The sequence below is a fragment of the Phocoena sinus genome, chromosome 10, assembly GCF_008692025.1.
Source record: "Phocoena sinus isolate mPhoSin1 chromosome 10, mPhoSin1.pri, whole genome shotgun sequence".
Lineage (NCBI taxonomy): Eukaryota > Metazoa > Chordata > Mammalia > Artiodactyla > Phocoenidae > Phocoena > Phocoena sinus.
In genome coordinates, this window is record NC_045772.1 from 39,415,094 (window position 1) to 39,435,517 (window position 20,424).

The following is a 20,424-nucleotide window of genomic DNA, read 5'->3' on the forward strand; positions in this document are numbered from 1 at the left end:
GGCTGTGTTGGGTCTTCGTTGCTGTGCGCGGACTTTCTCTAGTTGTGGTGAGCAGGGACTACTCTTGGTTGTGGTGCGCGGGCTTCTCATTGCAGTGGCTTCTCTTGTTGCGGAGCACGGGCCCTATGCGGACGGGCTTCAGTAGTTGTGGCATGTGGGCTCAGTAGTTGTGGCTCGCAGGCTCAGTAGTTTTGGTGCATGGGTTTAGTTGCTCCGCGGCATGTGGGATCTTCCCGGACCAGGGCTTGAACCCGTGTCCCCTGCATTGGCAGGTGGATTCTTAACCACTGTGCCACCAGGGAAGTCCCTTTGACTTTCTTCTTTGAAGAAATTTTTTTTTTTTTGGCTACCCCACGCCACATGTGGAATCTTAGTTTCCTGAGCAGAGGTCGAACACATGCCCCCTCCAGTGGAAGCGCATAGTCCTAACCACTGGACTGCCAGGGAATTCCCCAAGAAATATTTTATTCTTAAGTAGCTACAATTTTTTTCTAATGGGATGTGTACAGTTTATACTATGCAACTTCATAAAACTTGGAATGGAATCAGATGGGAACTTCTACTCTTCATTATGTATTCCACATTTATGTTTTGTTTTGGCCATTTTTTTTTCTTGTTTTGAAAATTTTAAAATTTAGTTGCAGAGACTTAGTCTTGCGAAGATAATGAGTGCGTATAAAGGAATGCAGTAGGATCTGATTTTGAAACTGAACTGCCTTGAGCCTAGTGGCTCATGCAGTGTTCCACAGATATAAAAAATTATTTGTTTCCGTTGGAGGAGCCTCTGAGTTCACTCTACCTTGGTGTACTGTTTGGAAACCATCATCCTTATTTAAGAACTATTAGGGATAGAATGTATAAACTCAAATTTATTTGAAATGTAAGTTTCAATTTGAAATCCTAGTTTCAGTTTAGACTTCACATAAGTTGTATTTTCTTTACCTTAGGTTTCTGGTCGTTAAAGGGAAAATATATTTACAGATAAAAATAACAAAAATACAAAGCTTCCTCTCTTTGCTCACAAAACGTGAATCATTGTTGTAGGTAAAAGTTGTTTTTTTAAACTTTCTGAAGAAGGGCAGTATTGAAATACCAGTTATTTGATAAAGGGAATAAGAAAACAACTAAGGCAAGGAGAAATGGAATTTTTGTTACCTAGTGTCCTATTTAAATCTCTTATGTAAGTGATTTGGTCAATAATAAATGCATTCTGAACACTGAAGGAAGGTATGTAAATGAATACTTTATGCTTGTAATTGTTAGGCATATAATTTGATCTGAATTATGTAATGGGAAAGGCATATTATTATCATTCTTTAAAAGGCTTTGAAAAGTAGGCTACACAAGAGCATTTTTCAGTAAATGAGAATTAAGACAAAATGAACTTATTGTTTACTATAGACATTTTGTTTTCTCTCTCATTATAAAAGTCTTGTTCATTTCTTCTGCCATATGAGATCAAGAACTTTGGATCCTTTTAAAATAAACTGAAACTCAATGATATGTGATTTTGGCAATTTAAACATATGTTAAATTTCAATTATAAAGAAAAGAAACCATATACATGTTTGTACTGAAGGAATGTTTTCCTTTCTAAATAATAAGTAACTATTGTTTGTTAATGTTCATTAATTCAGATGTGTCAAATTAAAGTAGTGTTATTACCTTAACATCTGCTTTCATACTCAATGGTCTAAATTTATAGAGAAGCGTGGACACATCAAATAGTAGACCAAAAATGGTCCACCTTTGTTTATGTTATCTGTTATTCAGTCCAGTGCGATTGAAATATTTTTCATATGGTTAAGACCGCAATGAAATATTTAAATATTGCTTTCCTTTTTTGTTCTTTTTTTGCGGTATGCGGGTCTCTCACCGCTGTGGCCTCTCCCGTTTGCGGAGCACAGGCTCCGGACGCGCAGGCCCAGCGGTCATGGCTCACGGGCCCAGACGCTCCGCGGCATGTGGGATCCTTCCGGACCGGGGCACGAACCCGCGTCTGCTGCATCGGCAGATGGACTCTCAACCACTGCGCCACCAGGGAAGCCCCTTGCTTTCCTTTTGATATTCCTTGACAGTTGAAAATAGCAGAATATTTAAGAATATTTCTTTCATATAGATCTAGCTTACTCTATGCTTCCACTTCTCCCTTGTAGATTTGGAGCCACAAGAGAATGTAGATGATAAATACTAAATGAGTTGACTACTCAGTGGATGGTTTCTGAATATCTGGGGTTTAGAGTAGGTATTATATGTAAATGCTGTGTTTTATGAAGGCCTTTTTTTGGGGGGGGATAAAATGTAAAAATTTCTTGTTGAAACTGTAGAATCAGCTGACTTCAAAAGCCAGCTTTTGAACTAGTAGACTTCCTGGCAATTACATAGGCCCATGAGCTCTGAAAGGTCTTTTGAACTGTGTCTGTTTCTGCTTTCAAATAGCATTTAAACGCTCATTCGGGGGGGCTGGACATTGTTCGTAAGATTTGCTTGCTTTCTACTTTTATGAACTGTGACATGAAGCTAAGAATCAGCTGAAGTCTGTGATAGACCTTAAACTTGCTGTTATCTTTATACGTTTCTTGAATGTTAAGCATTTTGGTTCAAGGAATCTGGAGGGTACAAAACTGAAAGCAGATAAGAGTTTAGAGTACTGTACCCTAAATTGATAATTATCTAACTTACTTTCTTCCTTCTTTCCTTCTACTCTTCCTACCTCTGGTATTTGTTGAGTCGCTACTATATGCTAGGCACTTTGTAAGGTGCCAGTGAGTCAAAGGTAAATAGTGGCTCTAATTCTTAAGTAATATAGAGAATAGTGTGCAAAAATTGCCTGAAAGCAAGATCTTCCTTTGTAATATAAAATGTGAATTGATTCTAATACAAGAATGTAGCAAAAACCAAAAGTAAGGACACTTTATGGAGCTTAAACAATTTTCTAAAATCCCATAGAGTAAATTATTTTAGTCTCAAATGAAGAACTCTTCTGTTTGTTTGTTTGAGTTGTTGATCCTAATGTAGAAATAACTTGTGTTGAGTACTATTACCTCAGTAGTGTCTTGCTATAACAGATATGATGTTTTGTATTCCAGGGATGGATCCCACTAAGATCAGCTATTATATGTTGTTAAGGACTGAATTTTGTATCCCCCTCACAAATTCGTACGTTGAAGCTCTAACCCCCAATATGACTGTATTTGGAGATAGGACCTTTAAGGATGTAATTAAGGTTGAATGAGATTGTTAGAGTGAGGTGTTAATCCAGTATGTTTGGTGTCCTTCTAAGAAGAGAAAGAGACACTAGGGCTGAAAACACACAGAGAAAAGGCCATGAGAGGACACAGTGAGAATGCAGCTGTCTGCAAACCAAAGAGAGAGGGCTCAGTAGAAACCAAACCTGCTGATACCTTGTTCTTGGACTTCCAGCCTCCAGAACTGTGAGAAAATAAATTGCTGTTGTTTAAGCTACCCAGTCTGTGGTGTTTTATTATGGCAGCCCCAACAAACTAATACATATGCCCTGACCTAAGCATATGTTTGGTAAACCAGTTTATCATGTTGTCCTGATGTTCTCTACAACCACAACTTAAGCTCTAATCATATGTTGTTCTCATGTTTTTAAGTTCTTCCAAATATGTGGATTCCCAGAATGATACAGCAGATTTCAAGAAATGCTAATAGTCTTTTACATGGTCTCATCTTTTATGCAACCATGTATTAAAAGTGCCCTTGATAAGTGACTGTAGTTCATTGGCTTAGTTATACTTTGTTCACTTTTTATTTAAGGGTATGTTTTAAACTAATGGTGTATTATAGTTTGGCAGAATTTTCTTTCTCAGTGGCACATAAAATAATGGTATGTTTTCAGTCAATGGCATCTTTAGATTCAATGAAATATATTTTTCTGATTATCTGCCCCCAACCCTAGATTCGCCCTGTAGCATCTGAGGTAAATGAATGTTTATGATTCCTTAAAATGCTCAGGAAAGGAGTTGTTTTGCAGATTCCCTTGGTAAATCATTAGGCTTTCTTAATCCTGTTAATAAGCATTGTATAAAATATCTGCTGTATTTGAGACCTTTTTTTTTTTTTTTAACAGTGAAAGTAGAGAACAAGCTAAGTCACCCCAGAATGGTAAATATAGCCTAGTGGTTAAGAGCCTAGACTCTGCAGCCAGATTGTCTGAGTTTAAATAACAGTTCCATCACTTTTTAGGTGTGTGACTTTAGGCAGGTTGCTTAACTGCTTCCAAATTTGTAAGGTGAGGATAATAATAGTGCCTATCTCATAGGGTGGTTGTGTAGGTTAAAAGAATTTTGCTCTGAAAAGAATTAGAACAGTGCCTGGCACATAAGTGCCGTATAATTGTTAGTGTTCTTGTCATTATTATATTTGAATTAATATCAATAGTATTCTCTCTAAAAACATTTTTAAATTTTTGGTTAACTTCCTTTGTATAATCAGTAAACCTGAGAATTAAGGGTACAAATAGAGTTCATTATATAATGAAAGTTAAAGCAAAATGAACCCATCATTTAAAGATGGGTGTTATATGGTACTTAGACAAAATTGAAATTACATTTTTTGTTCTCTTTTTACTATCTTTATCTAGCCACTGCCAGTACAATTTAGTTATTTCCCCTAACCTCACTCTCAGATGCACATACACATAATACTTACAAACTCTCATTCAAGAGTCCCACCCATCAAACCATTCCAGGATTGATTTTCTTTAAGCTGCATTCCTGTCCTCCCAGCTGATCAGTTCTCTCCTAGTTCCTTTCTCTTCTTCATACCCAAAATGTGTATACCCAAAGTATTAAAGAGCTTGAGAAGTTGGAATTTTGTGGTCGTACAGGTTGGATTGCTTACTTGGCTCATTTTATGATTGGAAGCCTGGGATAAAGGGAGAAGGTACAGCGTGTAATAGAACTGAGTCCTTGATTCTTGGGCCAAGGGACAGGAGAGAAGTGAAAGATTTAAGACTAAGGGAGTGCTACGGAAAGACCCTTGTTGGGTGTGGAGCATGCTGTGCTCAAGCAGATTAATTAGTTTACTTGTTAAGTTGTTCATTCATTTATTTAATATTCAGGCATTGGTAGTGTGCCAGCCTCTGTGTTAAGTGCTAGCTTACATTCAAGATCGGTTTTAATTTTTTTTTTAATATAGACAAAACTTTTTATTTTTCTGTGAGAGGAACTGTTCTTAAAAATGGAAGTATATATTAGTATGAATGATTTGTATGATAAGTTTAAATTAAATTACTTTCAGATTGACTATCTGGGGGATGAGAGGATATGCACAGGGGACGAGGAAATTTAAACAGAAATGTAAAGCTTCTTGAGAGGGGCTAGACAAATGTTCCTAAGAGGGAAAGAGGACTGAAAATGAAGTTTACAGACATTAGACCAGAAAGGTATGTCGTCCTTAGGACCTCTACAGAGCTTTAGCTGTGCGTGTGGACACCTTAGCAAAATTATGAGCCTCCACGTAGTCTTCTCCAGGATCCCTTTTCCTATATAACCTTTCCTTATTTAGTTATTTCTTTTTAGTACTACTTGACCATTGGTGAAAGGAGACAGAGAAGCTGTTTGGTGGTTTTGTTTCTCTAAGCGTAAAAGAGATTCCAGGATAATTGCTCATTTTCAAAGGATTCGGTGCTATCATTCTTTTTGTTCAAGTATGTATACAAATTATTCTGTCATTATGTTTATCCAAATATTTCTGAATTCTCAGAAAATGTGTGTTACATTGGGGAAATCTCAACGTGTGGTAGATTGCCTTCTGTTCTATAATCTTCTCTCTCCCTGCTGCCTAAAATCTCAATAGGTGGTTTGACTATAGGGAATTCTGAGTGTTTTTATAAATAAACATTTCCACAAAAACTGGTAAGATAACTTATTTTAAAAGTTTCAGGGCTTCTGCCTGCAATCCTTTTAGACTTGACTTAGTTTCAGGTCCTCTGAATTTATTAATTACTGCTTTTCATTCTTTCAGGGGAGGGGTTTGAGGCTGAAAGTGATCCACATTCATTATATAAGAGGGAAGTTTTGCTTGTTTATTGCTGAAGAAACGAGGCTTTACTGCATTTATATAGTGTTTCTTAAAGCATGCTGTGTATGAGAGTTCTTGAAAATCCTGTATTTCTTGTTAGAATCTATAATGAAATTGACTGGGATAAAATGGGAGGTAGTTACCAGAAATTATTTCTGTGTACATGAGGATTTTTCAAACTGTATTTTTTAAGCAGAAGGAATGTTTTTGAATAAATATGCTGTTAAAATGATTTAAAATTTATATAGGACAGTCAGGAAATATCAAATTAGGGAATTTGCATGTGTTTATTAAGTTCCCATTGTGTAAATGTTACTGACAAGAAACTGAAGGATCCAGAAATAATACTGGATGAGGTTTCTGCCTTTGGGAACCTTGAAACCTAATTAAGTAGATAGAATTTGCAACATAAAAGAAGGGACCAGGGACTTCCCTGGTGACACAGTGGTTAAGAATCAGCCTGCCAATGCAGGGGGCATGGGTTGGAGCCTTGGTCCGGGAAGATCCCACATGCCACGGAGCAACTAAGCCTGTGCACCACAACTACTGAGCCTGTGTTCTAGAGCCTGCAAGCCACAGCTACTGAGCCAACGTGCCTAGAGCCTGTGCTCCACAAGAAGAGAAGCCACCGCAAGGAGAAGCCCATGCACTGCAACGAAGAGTAGCCCCTGCTCGCTGCAACTAGAGAAAGCCTGCAAGCAGCAACAAAGACCCAACGCAGCCATAAAGGAAGGAAGGAAGGAAGAGAAAGAAAGAAAGAAACGGAAGAAAAGGGACCAGTGCTATATAATATGTAATCAAGAACTGGAATGAGTTAAAAATTAAGAAATGGAGAATTTATAATCTCATTTTTTACATTTGGAATAATCAGACAAGGTTTCATTCAATTAATAAATATTCAGTAAATACAAAGTGCCTACTCAGTGGAAGAATTGGATACTTGTGGTTGGATTAGCACAGAGGAGTAAGGAGAAAGCAATTCCAGTTGAAACAGCATTGACCAAAGGAATCTATACTAGTACCTACCTGTGAGGATTAAATGAAATGATCCAAATATAGTATTAGAATAATGCCTAGTACGTTGTGTCTGGTAAAAGTTAGCTGATGTTATTATTAGCATGTTTACTTGTACATCTGAGTGTTCATTGATGGGAGTTATAATGATGATAATAAGTTGCTGTGTGCATCACTGTTCTTAGCTTTTTGCATACATGGTTTCCTTTAATCCTTAAAATTTTATGGGACATAATTATTGCTGTCATCCCCATTTTACGGATTTAAAAAAAACCCTGAAGCATAGAGCAGTTACATATATTGCCCAAACATCTAGGAAGTTGAAGAATAACAATCATGGGATTAGATTTGCATCATTGGATGTAGTTGAAGAAAGGCTGTGAATACTGGATTGTTTAAATCTGATAATGGTTGAAAGCTAAATATAGGTATTTTGGGTTGTTTTCTTTGATTACTCATTGAGTCTCTAGGAGTATAATCAATAATTTGTGAGCCGTTAAGCTTAGGAGTGTGATGTTTATTTTTCCACCCTCAGCACTATGCTTATTTAAGAGCCATCATTGATACATCTAAGATGCAATATATTTTACACATTTGTCTCTTTTGGTAGTTCCTTCTGAAGATAGTCTGTTTCCTTACACTAGTGCCTAGTTTGTTTCCCTAGCATTGTTTGTGTGACTCACGTTGAGGAATTTTTATGTTGTAAATACCCAAGCCTAGTACTTGGGATTGCTAAGCATTAAAACAAGTATAATTAGGTTGAGACCTGGGCTGTAGATAATAAAAGAAAGTATAATATAAAACCATAGAAAGAATTTTCATCTAAAATCAGTGTGGTTCTGGAGTCTAGTGGGGGAAAGTCAGATATTGATGGAAAATGATAATTAACAAAGTTTTTTTTTTTTTTTTTTTGCGGTATGCGGGCCTCTCACTGTTGTGGCCTCTCCCGTTGCGGAGCACAGGTTCCATACATGCAGGCTCAGCGGCCATGGCTCACTGGCCCAGCCGCTCCACGGCATGTGGGATCTTCCCGGACCGGGGCACGAACCCGTGTCCCCTGCATCAGCAGGCAGACTCTCAACCACTGCGCCACCAGGGAAGCCCTAACAAAGTTTTTATGTTCAAGTATAATTGCACAATTAATATCCCGCTGGTGAAGACTTGCTTCTGAGTTACCTGTTTGAACAATTAGGGATATGGGGAGACCCTCCTCCTTACTCATTCCAAAAATAATTAGACAACTTGCTGAAAATATTTATAAATAAGTTTCTCTACTAGAGTTGGACTCATAGCAGTAATGAGCTTTAAATTAATAACAGCTGATATTGGTGCCATTTTGAAGTCTTAGGGTTTTCCTTCTGAGCTGGACCCTCAGCACTTGTCTGGAAATCCTTTACATACTTTTATTTTCACTCAGTTTCATATTTCCTACAAATATGTATTCTAAACTTTTAATCAACCTACACCCCACTACCTTATCCTAAACTTTTACCCATGTTTGTCAGCAAAAAAGCACAGTTACTTCTCAGAGAAGTTCGAGAACCCTCTGTCAGAGTTCTCTCAATTTTTGTTTGCCTGTGTCGTCTAACTTACCTACATTTAGAGCCATCTTGAGAGTTTTACTAGAAAAGGTTTAGCCTTTGATCTCTACCTTGGTCCGTCCTTTCCTTGAATTATTTGTTTATATCACACAAGTATTCCAAATACTCAACACCAAAGACCTCATTGTTTCTCCTCTCTTTAAATTATCTGCATGCAAGAATGATACCATGAACTAGAAAACTAAGAGTCATCTTGTTACTGCTGCTTACTGCTTTTGACTCTCTCAGTCCGTTCAGATTCCACTGCTGTTTGCTATGGCTGTCCACAGTCCATATCTACTTTCATTTCCTTAGTTCTAACTTATTGCACAACCTTGTTATGTGGGTACTGCTGTTCCCATTTTACAAGATCACACAGCTAATTAATGTTGTCGGTAGTCTTCTCCAAATAATTTATACATTAATTCAAATGTATTGAAATAATTATTCCATTGTACCAGGAGAATTTGTTGTCTGGGAATAGCCAAGAGAGTTGAATAATGAATAATAATGAAGGAAACTGTTAGATACCACTAGATACTATTAACTTTTAATGATAAAAATAATATGATTTGAGCATTAATGTAAATAGATCAATGGAACAGAATAGAAAGCTAAAACATAGCCATATATAAAAATATAAAGATGGCATTTTGAATCAGTGGTGAGGAGATAGGGGTTGCTTAAGAGTCCCTAGGTGTGAACCTGGAGGGGGTGCTGAGCTCCTCCCAGGGCTGTTACTCATACAGCCTCCCGCCAGTGTTGCAGTTCTGGGTTAGTCCATTTCTGTGGCTAGAACAATGGCTTACCCTAAAAAAATCATTAGATTCCAAACTCACTCCCTATACAAGAAATTAAATATGAGATGAGTTAAAAAAAGTGAGATGGTAAAAGTTAGAAAGTATGTGTGTTTATTAGATTTTTAAAAAATAGGAATATCCACGAATTCCAGAATTCATGAACTTTGGAATTCATGGACTTTTTTGTTTGGCTGCACCGAGCGGCATGTGGGATCTTAGTTTCCCCACCAGGGATCGAACGTGCGCCTCCTGCAATGGAAGTGCAGAGTCTTAACCGCTGGGCCACCAGGGAAGTCCTTGTTTATTAGATCTTAAAGTAAGAAAAACATTTTCTTAACATAAAACCACAGGGAGTAAATCTCAGAAGGAAAACTTAAACAGAATTAAAAGGTGAGCTAGAAAAAAAAATTGACAATAAAGGTTACCATCTTACTATATGAAGAGCTTTTGGACATACTAAGGAAATAAATAAACCAGTATAAAAATTGAGAGAGGATATCAGTGAAGAAAGTGAAGATACATAAAGAAATACATAAAGCCAATAAAAAGAGAGCACAAGTTCATCCTGCTCACCTAGGATTCAGTGAAACCATTATTTGCCTAATATGTTCGGAGAGGGTTAAAACAATAATAAGGGTGAGACAACATTAACCTTCTTGGATGAAAATTTGGCAGCATGTTTATAGAGCCATAAAAATTAGAGATAGGCACACAAATTTATATGAAAGGCTATTTAGCTTATATGTCCTACAACGTAGATCTGATTAAACAAATCTAGTATCATACTATGCAACTACTAAAATTTTTGTTGAAAATGAAGAGGCCATATAAATAGATCTCAAAACAGGATGCCTACAATTATATGGATTTAAAAAAAAAGAAAGAAAAAGTTGTACTAGAATGATTTGTACCAAAGTGATGACAGTTGTTTATTTTAAGATAAAGGATGATTTTTAATTTCTTCTTTTCTCTATTTTAAAAGTTTTCTTGTAATGTACATTAATTTTGTAATTAGGAAAATCTCATTTTCTGTTTAAATAAAAAGTACCCAACTGTAGTTTTTAAGTTATTGTTGTTGTTGAGATTGCTGAAAGTGAGAATGCTGCCTGCCTCTCTAATCATGAATATTGTTGCTCTTTAGAGAACTTGACACTGCTTAGCCCTGAGATCTGATGGGATCCCAGCACGAGGTTGGATTGTCCATGGCTGAGTCATATCTGATAGTATTGGTGTAGAATTTAAGGTGGGGAAGGTACTTTAAAATTATGGAAGGATGAAATTCTGTTTTCATTTCCTGTTTTTTTGGAGTGTTATATTTTCAGATTCTTTACAGATAAGGTTTCATTTTTGTCTAAAATGCTAACCTTCGTGCAAACTCAGCTTTTAAATCCATGAACTCAAAGTACTTATATTAGTATCAATATATTAGCAAGTTGTTAGCCTAATTCAGTATGATAGATGAAATTCATTGCTAATTTACAAAGTTAATCAGGATGTTTAATAATTAGTCTGGAAAATTCATACATTCTGTTTTATTTTTAAAATAAATTACTTATTTATTCATTTATTTAATTTTTGGCTGCATTGGGTCTTTGCTGCTGCAGGCGGGTTTTCTATAGTTGCTCAGAGTGGGGGCTACTCTTTGTTGTGTTGCACGGGCTTCTCATTGCGTTGGCTTCTCGTTGCGGAGCATGGTCTCTAGAGTGCAGGCTTCAGTAGTTGTGGCGCATGGGCTTAGTTGCTCCGTGGCATGTGGGATCTTCCTGGACCAGGGCTCGAACCCTTGTCCCCTGCATTGGCAGGCGGATTCTTAACCACTGCGCCACCAGGGAAGCCCCATACATTATAATTTATCCCACTTAGTTCCCAAACTTTCTAGCTTAAGGCTGTGTGTGTGTGGCAGTTTTTAAGCATTGTGTTATATGTGTGGCTTTTTCAGCTATCTAATGAGAGGAGAGCAGTCATTTGTTTATTTTGCTCAGTTCTTTTCACATAAAGATGCTTATTAATTTGATCTTACTCTTCTTTTTGTTAATGTTGTAAAGTTCCTTTTGTTTAACCATTTCAAAAGAAACCTCTTGGCTTAGGAACAGGGAGGGAAGGTAAGGAGTAGCTTGGCAGAGGTTGAATGATGACAGAGTGGTATATGCTAGATAAAGGACTAATGGAGGATGAAAAGGGGTATTACCAGAGTGGGAGGCAGATAAAGCAGCAGTAGTACTGATAGGATGGCATGGTCTCTCTGAAGAAAACGAGTGGAATCTAGCTTAACTCCCCTAATACCTTTCACGGACACAGTAACTTTTCATTTTGCAAAGTACAGGCACTTATCCACATTCATGGTTTGTAACTATGTGATCCCAAATACAGACTTTTTTTCCCTCTCCTGGAGCTGTATAGTTTTTTTTCTCTTCCCTAAAAGCCTTGCTAAGATTGCTTAAAATGCAAAGGGACATCAGCATGCTTTTAGAGCCACATTTATATGATTTATTGTACATAAATACAATTAAACTTACTTGGCTGTTTAGTTCTATTGTAATTCTGTTCCTCATTTTGATTCATATGTTGAAAATATTGTGCTATTCCCTAGTGTTAGAGTTTTATAGAGAAGTAATTATACTTTGCAAAAATTTACTGAAAAACTGAAACACCTAAGGAATTTGTGTGGATTCCTTATATTAAAATCAGGTGTTCATAGGTTACAGAGACAGGCATTTGGGAAGAAGAACATGATATTACACTTTTGGGGAGGGATTCTGAAAATTAAGGGGACTAGTATTTTTGAATGGATTTTATGAACTATTGTTAATAGTGTTTGGAGATGAATGAATTGTTTAATTCATTTGTAAGACTCCTCACTTATGAAAGGGAACACATGTGAAAAAAGAAAAAGGAATGTGAAGCAATGTCTAGCTGAGCTCTTCCAAGAACTAGATAGTATACCACACAATTTATTCTAGTTATGAAAGTGTCAAAACTTGGCTTCAGCATGTATTTTATTAAAAATTATTTTTAACAATTTTTAATGCATTTGAAATATTTTTAAAAATTGTATTTTCTTTAGTTGTGTGTGCATAGTTTCAGGTAAATAGTAGTTGTGAGTGATGATTGTCTGTTGAGGCTTACTTACTGTCGAAGAACTCTTACGACGTAAAAAGTTCTATGGAATATGCTCTTCTTCATATATTAGAAGCATTTAAAAATGTTAATACAAGTTGTGTTTAAAGTAGGCAAATGGTATGTTGGTTGCTTTTTCTGGATTCCTGAATTTTGTGGAGTTCTGCTTTTTCAAATTAATAGGGAAAAGCTACCATGAAATGGATCCTGTTTAGTTATTTTAGTCTATGAACTTATAAAATGTTGATTATTAAAAACCTTTTTTTGGACTGATAAAAGTGTGCTTTATTAGTGAGTCAAATACCACAAATAGTTTTGCTGTCAGTGACCTTTTCCAAAATGTTGAGCAACTTAAAAAAAATAAGGCTACTAACAAATGAAATATCATGTTCTCTGGATTTAAAGGGTAGTTGTCTTCCTGGAAAAATCTGTATGTATTTTAAAACTCTGGAACCTCCACTCCCCCATCCCCCTGCCCCCCCACACCACCACCCTGTAAAATATGTTTAGACTCAGATAATTATAAATAGATTTTTCACCTGCATGACTTTTTGGTATTACATTTTACATTTGGATGGGACGTGGGTCAGTTCTGTCTTAGAGGGACTAATTTTTCAAATGCAAGGTATCCATTTCATGCTTCCAATCCATAAACAAGTAATATTTCTTAGTCATCAATATGACCAAAAATGCCACCACAAAATTCCATGCCTTGTAGGGAGTGGTATTGACTGAGTAAGAATCATTGGCCTAGAGCATTGTGGCCAAAGGAGATACTTGCTCCAGAGAGGTAGTCAGAGAATACACTAATCCTACCACCAGGCCCAAAAGTATGAAAGAACTTCAAAAACAAATAGCTTCCAGTTGAGTGAGCTACAGGGGAAAGGGCTTTTTCAGGGAGCCAACTAGGTTTCATCCTGTAGCTGAGGAAAGCAAAATGTTAATCAGCAGGAATTCCAGAGGGCACACAGAGGAGTGATTTGGAAGGGAGAGGAGGGACACAGGATTGGGTCAGATTAGGGACCGTACAGAGTGGTATGGAAATGAGAGTCTGTACAAGTGAATGGGTGAGACCTGGGGAAGTTTGGTCTGCTGTCAGTGACTGAAATAAACATGGAAATGAGACCTGGTAGAACCTAACAGTCCCTTTAAAAATGGGGGAAAAATATTAACATAGAGCTAATACAGAGTAAATGAACCCCCCCTTATATAACTGTCATCCAGCTACAACAATAGTGAACTCCTAACCACTCTTTTTTTTCCTGTAACTTCCAGTAATTCTGTGTTCTGCAAAGTGATCCAGGACCCTCACGAGATAATGTGAAACCAAAGTTTCACAGAAAAGTGCTCACTGATATTTTCTGTTCTGTTCCTTTTCTTTTTCTTCAAATAAACTCTGGGTTGCAGAGCACTAAATGGATTTCGTGACAGATGAATAGGTTACCAACTGGTAGTTGGAAAATTGAGGTTGAGGTTTGCAGTTAGGCTGCTTGGGTTGGAGTTCTGACTGTACCCCTCAACAACTTTGTGTCCTGTTACTTAATTCTAATCCTCACATCCCTCTTATATAAAGTAGTACCCACCTCCTAAGGTTTTTGTGAAAATTACCTGTATTTGAAATACTAGATATTAGAGCTTAACAGTGCTCTACACACCTAGAAAATATTCAGTTACTAGTAGATGCTATTACTATTTTAATTGACCAACCTGGGATTTGAATCTAGGTCTCTCTGATTCTAAAATCTGAGTTCTTATATTTTTTAATCTAAAATATAACTTATAGACAGTTATAAATTTAAAAAAAGAAAATCTAGAGATAATGTATATTTTTCTTTTTATCATTCATCATAGTATTTTTTCCCACTCTACATTAAATTGCAAACATTTCCATTTCTTTGAAAACAGTTTTCAAATAATATTCCACCATTTTGTTCTCTAGAGGCAGAAGTGTTATGCTGCATAGGAAAGATACTTACCTAGTTCTAGTTACTTAGTCAGTGCACAGTCAAATTTTATTGCTACTTTTAGAACTTTATTGTGAGAATTTTGGTCAAATATAAAAGTCATGAGAATGGTGCAGTGAAGTCCCCCATGTCCACATCCTTCAGCTTCAACAGTGATCAACTCCTGACCAGTTTTGTCTTACCTATACCACCACACACTACCCATTCTATCCCTATGTTATTTTCAAGCAAATCTCAGATGACTTATTATTTTATTCTTAAAGATTTCAGCATGTCTCTAAAATATAAGGAATCTTTTTAAAACAAAACAATATCACTGTCAAACCTTAAATATAGTTCCTTAATCTCATGAAACTCCTTAGACTTAATTTCAGATTTCATCATTGTTCAAACTGTCTCTTAAATGATTATTTTAAAAATAGTTTCTTTGAGTAAGGATGCAAATGAGGTCAATATATTGATATTCATTCATATGTCCTTTGAATTTCAAATTTGTGGCTCTCTTCTTTTCCCTCTCTCTTCCCTTCTTACAATTTATTAGTTGTAAGAACTGGTCATTTGTATTTTATAGTTATAACAGGGATCAGCAGAGGCTTATTTCTATATGATGGAGAGCTGAGAATGGTTTTTAAAGTGTTTTTTTAAAGCAACAAACCTTATGTAGCCCCAGATGACTGTTTGCTCTGTGGTCTTCTATATTCCCACAATCTGGATTTTCATGATTGCATCTCCATGGTGTTGTCTAATATACTGTTCTATTCCCTCTATTTCCTTTAGTTGGTAGTTGGATCTAGAGTCTTAATCAGATTTAGGTTCAGTTTTTTTAAAAACTCATTTTATTTGTTCAGTACCTCCATGATATTTCTTTCTTTGTTAAGTCATATTTATTAAGGTGTCTTTTACATATAATAATATGCTACTGTCTTAAGAGTGTGATTTGATGAATTTTGACAAATATACACAACTGGGCAAACCACCATGAGAATCAGGTTGTAGAACACTTCCATCATTCATTCTGCCCCTTTCTAGTCAGCCCGCTCCCCTCAGGCACAGCTTCTGACAACCACTGATCTGCTTTCTGTTACTATGACTTTGCTTTCTCTAGAATTTTACAGAAATTGAATCACACAGCATATAGTCCTCATTTCCTGGTGTCTTAGCATAATTCTTTTGTTACTGAGTATATTCTGTTGCATGGCTGTACTACTCTTGGTTATCTGTTCACCAGTTGATGTGCATTTGGACTATTTCCAGTTTTGGGCTATTATGAAAACTGATTTTTATTTTATTTTATTTTTTATTTTATTTTTTTTGTGGTACGCGGGGCTCTCACTGCTGTGGCCTCTCCCGTTGCAGAGCACAGGTCCCGGACGCACAGGCTCAGCGGCCATGGCTCACGGGCCCAGCCGCTCCGCGGCATGTGGGATCTTCCCAGACCAGGGCACGAACCCACGTCCCCTGCATCAGCAGGCGGACTCTCAACCACTGCGCCACCAGGGAAGCTCTTATTTTTTTTTTGTTCCAAGTTTTTGTTTAAGGTTTGAGTGAATATGTTTTCATTTCTCTTCGTAACTAACTAGGAGTAGAATTGTTGGGTCATATGGTAAGTGTATATTTAAATTTATAAGAAACTGCCAAGCGTTTCCCTGTATGACTACGCCACTGTTCGTTCCTACCAGCAATATAGGAGACATTTGGTTGTTTCAAATCCTCATTAACACTTTAATTTTAGTCGATATTTAATTTTATTATTCCAGTAGGTATGTAGTGATAGCCCATTGTGGTTTTCATTTGCATTTCCCTAATAAGTACTGATATTGAGCCTTTTTTTCATGTATTTGTCACCCCTATATTTTCTTTGGCAGAGTGTTCAAATTTTTGCTCTTTTTTTTTTTTTTTTTTTTCGCGGTACGCGGGCCTCTCACTGTTGCGGACTCCTGTTGAGGAGCACAGGCTCCGGATGCACAGGCCCAGCATGGCCGTTGGGCTCAGGGGCCCAGCCGCTCCGCGGCATGTGAGATCTTCCCGGACCAGGCAAGAACCTGTGTCCCCTGCATCGTCAGGCGGATTCTCAAGCACTGCGCCACCAGGGAAGCCCTTGCTCATTTTTAATGATGTACTGGAATTTATCCTAGTATGTGGAATAAATCCAATTTCACATTAAAAAATATATAGTTATCCAGTTATCCCCAAACCATGTGTTTTAAAAAAAGCCCATTCTTTCCCACCAGTAAGAGTTTCTACTTTTATTGTAAACACAATTTGTCTATTTAGATCTATTTCTGAACTTTCTGTTGTGCTCCTATGAAGTACAGTTTTTTGAATCCTAACTAATAGGACTTAATAAAAAATCCGTTTTCTTTTTGTTTGGTTACTTTGTCAGATCTAAGCAATAATCTTACATGTTATAAAAAATTATTCAAAGTAGCTTCTTCTTTTTTTCAGTGTTGATACTTTGTTATTAGCAATGAAAATCATACATTTCCTTTTTTGTTCTGAGGTTTTATTTGCTAAAATATTAACACTCTAAATGTACCTTTGGGAAGAGCAAAGAGCTTGATGAGAATTAGTGATGCTTATTATTATCATTTCATAAAATCTGACTTTTTGGTTTGTTTCAAATAATTGTTAACTCAGTTCCCATGCAACTTCCTCTCTAATCTGTGTGAAAGGAGAGATTAACTTTTACATGTTTACATTTATCTATAAATGAGAGCTGAGAAGAGAGGTAGGAGATTCAGTCCCACATTACTGTTGTAAGTATACTATAAAATCAGTAGCTATTTTCTTCTCATCTTTTTATAAAAAGCTTATAATTCATAGAAAGAAGCTTTAAAAAATATTTAGGGTTCTTTTTGGTTTTATTTTTGCTAGTACTTATTTAAAGACCAACTCTCTCTCTCTCCCTTGAGGATACCAGCCAGCTTCTGTGCTTAGAAAATTATTAATCTTTACAAGAAATATAATAGGAGATGTCTTTACCCACCTTTGTCAATTAACTCAGTTCCTTTTTGCTTTCAGTCTTTTCTTATTTCTCACCATTTCTACCAAATGGTTCCTCCAGGTGTAGTTATCCCCCGTTAAGTAAGATAGTTTAAGGAATTTGTAAGATGCTTGTTGCTAAAAGAACTATACTGGTTTCTAGAAGAACTTTGGAGGGAAATTGTGATTCATCAAGTAATCCCTATTCTAAAAGCTTCCTGGAAAGTAAGATGTACACACTCTCCACAGAGATAGTATGTGTGATAAATAGATTCCCAGGTCAGTGGGTAAGAGTGTTGCCAAGAAAAAGAACATTCAGAATTTTAACTTGGGATGCAACAGTCCATCTCCCTAATTTGTCTCATCTTGGTAACTCATTTATCAAACATTTACTGAAGTTTATTTTTTCTGCTTTCTTTTAATGCTGGTGAGTCTATGTTACTCTATGATTTAAGAATTCATGCTACTGACATTTGATCCTATGGTCAGGGATTTTTACAGCCCAGGTACCAGAGAATGATTGCTTTCACAGAGTAGAAGGCTAGATGAGACCACTTTTTATTCTTTCTAGGTCTTATAGTCTTGCTGACTCTTGTCTCAGTACTATGTATTGAAGAATTTCTGTACTCCATTCTCTTTTCTGTTCTAGTATCTTTATCACATAGTTTTCGGTGTTGTGGTTTTATACATTTTAATGTTAGTTAGAGTGAGTGTTCTGTCCTAACTCTCTCTTTAAAAAGTAATTTTTCTGGGTGTCTTATGTAATTATGCATCCAGATGATCCACCCTTACTTTCCAAGTAAATTCAACTTATGAACTGATTTACAGATTATTGACACCTTCAGTATTAGTTTTTTTTCTTAAGAAGAGATCTTAATTTATACCACTCAGTAAAGTTTTATAGTTTTTTCATAAAGTTTTTTTAGTTTATTTTTATAGTTACTCTTAAAATTATATAATCTAACTAGCTGTTGATGTTACTCTGAGAAGCTAGCTATTTCTGTGTGCTTAATGAAAAACCATCTTAAGGAACTGTAGTAATTCTAAAATATTTTTGACAAATTTGTATCATTTGAAATGATGAAAATTTGCCTTTCTGATGCTGAAATCTCTTATTCTTCTTCCCTAGTTTTACCAAATAGTACTTCCAGAGTGATGGTAACCACCCTGTTGATAGTGGACATCAGTGTCTTAAGTCTGGCTTTGCTTCTAAATTTTGTTGATATTTTGGCGTAAAACATGATACTGTCTATTGGTTTGAGAAAGTCTTTTTAAAAGTCCTAAGAGAGATTCGTTTTCTAATCAGGACTAATTTCTTAAACTTTGGCACCCTTTACTAGATTCCTTTTATTGATTCTGTTTCCACCTAAGATACATCTTTTTTTTTTTTGGAGTGGGGGGCATGCTGAGAGGCTTGAGGGATCTTAGTTCCCCGACCAAGGACCAAACCCAGGCCCCGGCAGCAAAAGTGCTGAGTCCTAACCACTGGACTGCCAGGGAATTCCCAGATACATCATTTTTCATAGGATCCCATTGCCTACTATGTTGTTTAGTCTCTCCACTTTTGGTCCCTGTTAATCAGAACTCTGAATTGCTGTATACAGGTTCCTTTCCCCAAATCAGTTTTGATCATGTTTTACTTATATTCCAGGGAATTGTAGCACTATAACATGTTTCAATGTTACGTAATGAAAAGTCTAGACTTCTTAGGCTATTTATTATCTGTATTTCTTTGTGATCAGAGCTTATGCCTTTCCAATACTCACCTCTGTCAAGGACTTTGAAGGATCTGAGATCTTACCCTGCTTACAAGCTAACGAGTTAGCCTGCTATGGTTTCATGGATCCTGGCAGAAGACACTAGTCTCCTGGGAGTCAAGAACAGTTTGTTACTCACAGCAAAGCAGTAGCCACAGTGTTATCATTTTTCTTGCACCAGTTACCTAAGCCCCAGTTCCCACAGGGTGAGAAGAGGGCCAGGTGACACCTGTACACGTAGTTAGTTGCATTACAGGAGAGACCCTAAACATTCTCTGGAATCTCAGCCTACTTGTTTCTTTAATTCATCCCTTCCATTCTGTCCCCCAGCTTTCCCTCCACATCATCCTGATTTAAGACTCTATATCAAACAGATGCTTTCTTCCATACCCCCTCCCCCCCGCTATGGACCTTGTGTCTTTGAATGTGCTGCTTATTTTCTGTGTTCTCCTATTTCAGATACTCCAGTGATCCTTCTTGGTTTGCACAGTGGCTTCAGCCTTTCTTTTCTCTTTGCACAATTTGTAAATACTATTGTCTTTCCTGCTATTCTGTGCTTTGGTCAGTGTCTTAGTGTTTACAAAGTGCCTGAAGAGATATTATTTATTTTTTGTCTCTTACAAAACACACACAGGCAGTGTATTGGTTAAGAATGTGTTCAGTTACAAGGAACAGTTGACCTATTTTACAGTGGGTGTAATGGATAGAGTTTAGTTTCTGTTTATGGGTTGTTGGTTTTGTTTTTTTTTATTAATGTAAAAAGTCTGGATAGATAACACAGGTGGTGTTATCGGTTTTTTAAACAGCACCCTTTCATGTAAGCTTTTCCATATGCTCTTCCCATCATCTGAAATTCTTTTTTTAATATCTGCAATTCCAAATTAAACACATTTGTTAAATTGTAAATTCTTCTACAGAGTGTTTGTAGAAGACTTACTCCCTAGGTGAAGATACTTATAGGCTACTAAGGTAGAAAATGGCCTTTAACGTTGTTATGTGCGCACGTACACACACACACACACACACACACACACACACACACACCCCTTCAGTGGCTTTTATTATTAAGTTATCTGCACATGTACACAACACACCCCTTCCCGTTAGACTCTATATTCCATGTCTGTGTGGTGTGTCTTTTGTTACCTTCCAAAAAGTG

The 20,424-nt window shown here is 36.6% G+C and overlaps 1 protein-coding gene across 1 annotated transcript in view; it reads left to right on the forward strand.

Moving 5' to 3' along the window:
• The window catches only part of PAWR (pro-apoptotic WT1 regulator), a 106,489-nt gene that overhangs the window by 50,287 nt on the left and 35,778 nt on the right, over positions 1-20,424 (forward strand). The gene's annotated exons all lie outside the window — the stretch shown is intronic.